This window comes from Dipteris shenzhenensis, chromosome 11 (assembly GCF_047967505.1).
Source record: "Dipteris shenzhenensis isolate YYH24624 ecotype China chromosome 11, Dip_SZ_1.0, whole genome shotgun sequence".
NCBI lineage: Eukaryota > Viridiplantae > Streptophyta > Polypodiopsida > Gleicheniales > Dipteridaceae > Dipteris > Dipteris shenzhenensis.
Window position 1 is genome coordinate 42,353,755 of NC_141606.1, and position 9,095 is coordinate 42,362,849.

Consider the following 9,095-nt stretch of genomic DNA (forward strand, 5'->3'; position numbering starts at 1 on the left):
GAGCTCCCCAAAATGCAAGGAGTTGGAGTATAGACCACCCTCAAGAACACACAACAAACACTCGCATCCGCTAGCCCTCGTGTTTGTGGTCTACAATTTTCCCAAGATGCAAGGAATCGGAGGAGCAAACCACACCCATAAGTATAATGAATGCTGGCTCAATCTCCCCCACTTAGCATTACAACTATTGAGATCCAAATCATGGTTCACTTTCTTTCCTAACTTACCAAAGGGTTTATTGGGATATGAACTGCAACCGGATCTAATGATGAGCCTCTATCACCATTTCCACCAATATATAGCACCGAGCTATGCTAGAAACTTGGAATCTACAACCCACAACACTGCGAGTACATAAGATACTACCGGCGGTAGTAATAACATTACCAACAAGATGTGCATTACACAACGGTGTATATTACCACCGGTATTTATACCACGGGGATAATGAATATTATCACTGGTAATGTTATTAGTACCACTGGTAGTATCTTATGTACCGAGGGTAGTTTTATTAGGTTTCTTGGTGATTCTTTCTGGTAAACAATGTGATGACATTGTTTTCATGCTACTTTGAAGAGTAATTAATGAATGCTAATAACACATTAATGCCTGAGATTAACTCAAGCATGAAAACATGAACGTAATCCTTCGTTGGGAGTTTAGAATTTCCATGGTAGTATATCAATATATATTAGCCTTATTTTCCTCAACCTGTCACCCTCCTTGATCACTCCCTCTCTTCTCCTCAGCATTCATGTTCTTCACACGTTCAAATTTTCTGCTCTCATGTTCATACTCTAACACCGCCATGGTTGCTTCTCTATAGGTCTTGTCCATTAAGTAGGTGAACTACTCTATGCTTCTTTCAAATGTCTCAAATTTTTATATTTGACTACATTGGTGAGGAGAATATAATTGATTGTAGAAAATAATTAAAATGGTAGGAGAAGGATAAGATTCTGTAGCATGCTAAGATAGATAAGATCGTATATAGAGAAAGATTACCTATAACAATTAAGAGCCCAAAAGATGGTAGGAGAATATCAAAGCTTGCAACGTTTGATGGAGAGGATAACCAAAATCCATGCTCGAGTTGCTAAAAATGCTAAAAAGTGTAGAGTCTAGGTGCTTAAACCTAGATTTGGAGCAACTATTGTTGGAACTTGGCAACCAAGTTACAGAGTTCTTTAACCTTTTTGCTCTTGTGGTAGAAGTATTTTGATGTTAAATGCCACAGTTAACAATTCATGCAAGTGCCAAGACACTACAAATAGTTCCGCTCATTCTCGATGCTTTTTTGGCAAAACATACATTTTTTTTTTTCAAACTCTAATATCCATCGAAAAAGACTTCGATATTAGAGTCGATAAGGAAGCATCGTTATTTAAGTCAAAAATTTTGTTAATATTTAGATTTTCAATGCTAATAGCAACGGTAATATGGACACACATATCGACAATTTCTTGAGGTTTCTAGAGGCCTCTTTCAATGCTTTTTTCAATAGTAATATCGACTCTGGGGGAAAGTTTTTGATAGCAATACCGATGCTAATATTGACACCAATAAAAAACCCTGAAGCCTTATCAATGCTAATATCAATGCTTTTTTTGTGGACAAAAGTTTTTAAGGGTGGATTAGTGCTTGGCCAAGCCCTAGTCTTCCCTTTTATGAACGTATGTATTACATTGTAGTGGCCATTGTATTGTATTGTTTATAATTGTTTATTATACAAAATTGTCCTATTACATTGTATGAGGTAAAATATTGACACAATATACAAGTTTGCACTGCCTCCATATGTTCTTCATCAATAGCCAAATTAAGTCTTCTTTTTTGGTAAAATTATTCGTATGAATACTAGTTTATTCATAAGAATAAAAGTATTTGTACTAATAAAATAACATAAAATGTCTAGTTTGTTAAAAACACGATTTTATTTGATTCTTTGAATAAAAAACACAAATCAGATGAATTAATGCAACCAAGGGTTTGCAGCATATGCATGAGGCTTTAAAGCTAAGCATATGCTTCAAAGCTTTATGCATATGCTTTAAAGCTTTAAGCATACAAATGAGCATATGATTTAAAGCTTTAAGCTTTATGCATATGCTTCAAATGTATATAAATAAAGATTTATATCTTTTATCAGTTTAATTAATTTAATTAGTATGCATTTATTCAATACTGAGTATTCCCAGGAACACAGTGCTAAAATGGATAGAGACTTCAAGATTGTGCTCCCACGAATCCTCACTTTGCTTGAAAAAATGTGTGTTTAATTAGAATGTATTCTAAAGTTTAAATAAACCATCCTATTTTGTTTCGTGAAGGATGCCGAGCAAAAAAATCAAGTGGTAGGGGTAAGAAGTGACCCTTCTCCAATAGTACTACCTCATGTAGTAGTATGGAGAAGGCTTGCAAATTACTTGCAAAGCTAGATCTCAATACTAGGGAAAGACTCCTACATGATTGGGACTAGGAGACAGCAAGTATTCGGTCGACTGGCCTTTGTAGAGATCTCCCAAGGCACAACCAAAGGTGGACCTAGGGAGAGGGAGAGCCATTGTTGATGTAGATGATCCAGCTCTACTACATGCGGTGCCATCGGGGGAAGTCAAGCCGACTCCCAAAATTCCACCACCCTCCTCTATGAACTTAATAGGGAGTATGAAATAATAATGGATTTCAGAGGTATTCGAGTTATAAACCAAATGCACAGGCTTGTATCCTATGAATTCAAGAGTGTGGTGATGGATTTTCACAAGAAGCCACAAAATAAAAAGGATTATATCCTTAATACATTAGAGGCAGAGTTCCCTGTGCCATTTGAGGACATTGAGTTTGACAACCGTTGGATGCTAAATAAAATGGCCCAGGTAGTACTGAAATTGTAGAAAGATCAAGTCCACAGGAAGTCTAAGGCTGGGGAATTTAAGCCTTCTTAGGGCCATGTGAAAGATTGAAAATTTGTTAAAAGGTAGTTAAAGGACCCACAAAAATATGCTCAAAAAAAGAATGCAGTGCCAGTGAGGAAGAGTAAAGTGGGCCAATCCCACTTGGGCTCTAAGGACCTTGAGTTTGACAACCATTGGATGCTAAATAAAATGGCCCAGGTACTGAAGTCACGAAAAGATCAAGTCTGGGGAATCCAAGCCTTCTTGGGTCCATGTGGAAGATTGAAAATTTGTTAAAAGGTAGTTAAAGGATGCACAAAAATATGCTCAACAAAAGAATGCGGTGCTAGTGGTGAGGAAGAGTAGTGGGCCAATCCCACTTGGGCTCTGATAGGAGCACTACCTTCGAAAACCATTTTTGTAAGTACCTCTTCTTTCACTCCTTTAGTGTATAATTTTGGGTAGCGGAGTCAATAACTAAAACTAACGTGTATTTTTATGATGTTAGTTTATGAAAATGGGCCAGAAATGTATGGATGAGGAGTGCAGGTATGCATACAACATCAAATGTGAAGCTCTAATGAACCTACTCAAGGAGAGGGGAGAATTTGTATCGTTCCCAGGGATTACGTTCACGTTTTCACATTTGCGTTGATGGTTATTAGCATTCATTAATTACACTTTAAATTAGCATGAAAACATCATGATCACGTTATTTACTGAGAAATCTGGTAAAACTACCACCGGTAGTATAACCGGTGGTAATATGTACATTACTGGTGGTAATATAACTAATATTAGCAGTTACTATTACCATAGGTATTATAACCAGTGGTAATACTATATTACCGGCGATGTTTTTCATATTACCACTAGTCATAGCTTAAGTACTACCGGTATTGTGGGTTACCATTCACACTTCCCTACACACCCTGGCGCTATATATTGGTGGAAAGGGCAATAGAGGCTCATCATTCGATCAGATTGTGCTTCATATTTTGATAAACCCTTTGGTAAGTTGGGAAAGAAGGTGAACCACTTTGGTACGGGTGAGTCAGCATTCACTATACTTGCGGGTGTGGTTTGCTACTCCAATTCCTTGCATTTTGGGTAAATTGCAAACCATGAATGCGAGGGCTAGTGGATGTGAGTATTTATCATGTGTTCTTAAGGGTGGCCGATACTCCAACTCCTTGCATTTTGGGGAACTTGCGGACCACGATCATGAGTGCCAATGAAAGCAATTTTTAGTGAGGAGTCTAAGCTAAGGCATGGAGAGAAGGGGGAGATGAGATGGCAATGATTTGAGTAGAAACGGGGCATGTGTTTGCGACTACAAATGCACAATCATAAATGCCTAAAACTAGAATTGCTAGCCCACAATCTTCAAGATGAGTTGTGACTAGGCAAACTATGGGATGCATCGAGTCAGTATTCATATGCCTGATAATGTTCTTAGGGTTGAACAAGGAGTTGCAAAAGAGGATCACAATGCTTAAATGGCACTACCCCAATGCTTGATCCACCCTATGAAGATACAGGGACATAATTTATATGAGTGTCACAATACTCTCAAAGAGGTATACCACATGCACAAGGGGGAAAACGCAAGTCACCTGGTCTAGAATGGGTCTCATTAATGTTCGTGACTACGTTGAGTGGAAATGCAAGTATTGTGGAATACAAAAATTAGGGAGCACCTCGCATAAGGGGTCACTTGCTTGGTGACTCAAGAAAGAGCATTCAACGTTGTGCGGCACTTCCTCAATGGCATGGCTACTGGATTAGCTTCTAGAGGTCCCAAAAAATCTTTGAATAGTAAGAAGGAAGCTCGGCATCGTCGGTTTAGGTAGTTGGTGGATCTGCACAGCGAAACCATAGCTCAAACTTGAAGATATTATGGTGTCACATGGCTCGCTCTTCTACAAAATGATTGAAGGACCACTATAAGGCATAGGCTATTTTTTGATAGAAATATCGACCTTTTTAACACTAAAAAGTTTTTTTTTAATGGACGAAAAGGTCAGTATTTATGTCTCTATTAACGTCAAAAAAGATTTTTTTCTATATAAACATCGTTATATAGCAACATTGGTAAAGTGTCACTATATAGCGACACTGGTAAAGCATCGCTATATAGAGACTGTTAACAGAACTAAAAAGAAACATTAGTGGGGCTAAACAGTGCCACAATAAGCCCTATTTTGCCCCACTAATGTTTTTTATTTAGTAATTACAAAAGAATGTTTACAAGCATACAAGCGAGATAAAAATCTCAAACCTTGGTTACAAAATTTCCCTTGTGAAATGGGTGATACAAAATCATTCAAACGAGCCAAGAGACAGAAGCATATACATGCCGAAGATATACAACCTTGTTTGTTACAAACTTTCCCTTTCGAAAAGGGTGATACAAAATCGCTCAAATGAGCCGACATACAAAAGCATATACATGCCGAAGTATATACAAACTATTATTATTACTACTATTGCTGCTACTGCTGCTCATCATCGTCGTCACGTTGGCCTGATCCCTAGCCCTTGTGAGCTACGCCTGATCCTTGGCCCTCGTCAAAGCCGTGTAAGCCAAATCCCTCGAGACCTACCTCCTCATCATCATCACCGCTCACCTCCGCTGATGGGATGTTCGAGCTTGCACTCTAAAAATGAAACCATTTAATTGGAAATAAGATTGGAACTTAAAGAATAAAACAATTTAAAAAGTGAGATTACAAGTAGGAGTAGACTTATACTATGCGAGCAGCCACCTCAGCCCAATCGATTATCGCTCCCATGGCCTCCATCTTAATAAACCACGGCTTCGCTCTTATGCGAAATGCACATCTCATCTCTTTGTTTGTGGTAAGGCGACACATCGTAGCTTACTGTGGGCCATACTTATGAGAGTTACATAAAGTGCATGCAATATGTAATAAAACAAATAGAACAATAAATTAAATGAGAAGAAGTAGACTTACCACCCATGCCTCAAACGCCAACTATCCGCCTGGACCAAAGTGCGAAGTACCTACGGAGTCAAATTGTCTCCTCGCAGCCCTCCTGTGACTATCAAACTTTTTGGGATGGTCCTTGTACTCCTTCAAAAACTTCCAGTCAGCTTTGTCTGCCAAACTAGGTTTAGCCTTCCCCTTTGTGATGGATTTTTGCAAGGTTGACCTACGATGCCTCAAGACAGAGCACATGTGCTCTTTCATGTAAGAGTTACTGAACTCCCAATTTGGGGGGTTAGGATATTGTCTTTTCAATTCATCGATGACTACCTAATTCTTTTCATCATCCTGGTATCTCTAGTTTGTAGCTATGCCGCTCTTGAAGTGGTGGCTCATCAACTGCCTCATGGTGGCCAGCACTTTTGAGTCCTTTTTATTTTCTATTATCTCTCCACCCCTAGTGATTTCATAGTACAGGTCCTCGGGCGGGAAAGGAGGAGTCATGGGAGTGGCAGAGCGAGAGTGAGGGGTGCTACTGCAAGCACTTACGAAGTGAGGAGTAGAAGAGGGAGTGGGAGAGGGAGAGGGCAAGGGACCTGATTGGTACTAGGTCTCATGACCAAGTGGAGACCTGTAGGGATGTGAGTGTGCTAACTCGTCTACCTCTCTCGAGTCACCACAGTAGCCTCGACCCTTCCTACTCTTCCTCCCCTTATGATGGGTACACCCAGGTTGATGACCCCTCCATTGAAGGGGCTAGAGGGGACGGCTGTCAAACGATGAGTAGGTCTAGCCGTTGGTGTAGGAGAGGGAAGAGATGAGCTCCTCTGGGATAGGAGAGAAAAGAATCTCGTTGTTGCCTCCTCATCGCTCATATGTGCAACAAACTCGTCGGGACTCCTGGTGAAGCCATGGGCTGCCAGCAAAGGAGTTCCCCGAGGGGTAGTCACACTGCTAGGCCCGAGAGGAGTCAAAGTCGTAGGGGTAGGCCCCTCAGGAGTTGCCTAAGTGGAATCGAAGTCCTCTAGAGAGTAGAGATCATGATGTCTCCTCCTACGAGGGTTTTCGTACTCATCAGACCTGCGGCATGATTCCATGTCTAATTTGGGAGGATTGGACAAACGTAGACACAAACATGAAAAAAAAACAAACAGAAGAGTGGGTAAGAAGTGGAAATATAATTAATTAATTACTTAAGACTAAAATGAAAATCAAACTGAAGAAATTATGAAAAGAAAATTAATCACTTAAGAAAATTATGAAATGATATCAACACAGAAAGGACAATTATTTACTTAAGACAAATATGAAAAGCCAGTTTTGAAAGGACAAAGCATACGCATACACAAATTCATATGAATATGAAAAGAGAGAAAAGAGGAAGTGAGAGAGGGGAAAAGAGAGGGAAAAAGAAGAGCAAGAAGAGGGGAAAAGAGAAGGAAAAGAGAGGGGAAAAGAAGAAACGAGAGGAAAAAAGAGAGGGGGAAAGAAAAAAAAGAGAGAAACCATATGCTTATGCTTATGCATGAGCATATGAGCATATGCTCATGCATAAGCATATGAGCATAAGAAAATGCAAATGCATATGCATATGAAAAGAGAGAAAAGAGGAAGTGAGAGAGGGGAAAAGAGAGGGAAAAAGAAGAGAAGGAAGAGGGGAAAAGAGAAGGAAAAGAGAGAGGGGAAAACAAGAAACGAGAGGAAGAAAGAGAGGGGAAAAGAAGCAAAAGAGAGAAAGCATATGCTTATACTTATGCATGAGCATATGAGCATATGCTCATGCATGAGCATAAGCATACACAAATGCATATGCATATGAAAAGAGAGAAAAGTTTAGGAACACTCTGAATGTTAGAAAATATGCATCAGTCTTCTATTCTGAACCATCGGCTCAAGATAGCTAAGAAAACATGACAGTTCTATAAAAGATTAAAGATAGAAAAATACTAGATATCACTGTAAAAGAATGTCATTTTGTATAGAAAACTTTCAACATCCTGGGGTATGTGTCCAGAGCATGCCCTCACTTCTTTCCCATCTAAAGATTTTACCAAATGGTCAAACTTTATCTAGTCTTTGTGATTTTTTGATGCCATCATGTGAGGGATTGGGATAGAGATAGAGGATGGAGAGAGAGGTAGGAAGAGAGAGAGGGGGAGGGAAGGAAGGAAGGGGAGAGAGAGAGAGAGAAAGTCAAATGTTGTTTCATAAAAACCTCTATAAAAAACATTGCACAAAGTTTTGGCCATGTAGACAAATTTCCATGCAGATACTATAAAAGATTAAAGTCATCTAAGAACACAAGAAAACACCAATATGTCATTTGTTGTAAAGACACTACTGATCTTCAAACACCTTTATCTATCTCTTTCATAATAAGCTAAGCAAAATTGTCTTCCGATTCCTTTTCATCTATCGGTGCCAAACTTGGGTTTGGAGGAATATCAACTGGACCATGAACAGGATCAGGCTTTGGGTGTGTAATTTCATGTGACCTCCAACAACAAGCTTCGACGCTCCTCTGATCTCTTTGATTGCATAAAATTGCAATAGTTTTTTTGTTAATCGTCACTGCGACAACTGAAGCTTCACCATTAGCAAATATGTCAAAGATGACTTCATGCTCCTCGGTGTAAGCCTCTACTATATCGGTGATCACACGTCTTTTCTTCTTTATTAACATTTTTGCAACCCTTAATTCCTCATCTTGACCTTCATCATCGTCAACTTCCTCAAAATCAGAAATATTTGGCTTATTGGGGTGGTTCACATAACGATCAAGGGAACTAAAACTCTTATCCTTGCTAACAAGTGTCAATGCAACATATGAATCATGTGCACTACTAGAAAAGTGTTAGAGCTTGGAAGATAGTCAATACTCCCTCTCAACATAGTGTACTTTCCAGAGACATCCTCAAGAGCACCTTTCAATGCCACCATTTGTATGTCTGTCACAAATGACAAGCACATGAATTGCTTTGGATCACTTGTCATATCAAGCAGTGACTTCAACACCATCTTAAACTTAGAAGCATTCCAAATCATCCCATCCACACCGTGTGCTGCATCCAACACAGCTACACCTATGGTCATAGGTTCCTTATACACACTGTGAATCAAATCGAATGCTTCCAATTTCACCCCAACCACATGCACTTGCCATTTCAAATCCAAGAAATCATCCCGAGGATTGTTCTTTCTTCCCACCACAAAATTAACAATATCCCTAGCACTGCTAGGCAACACA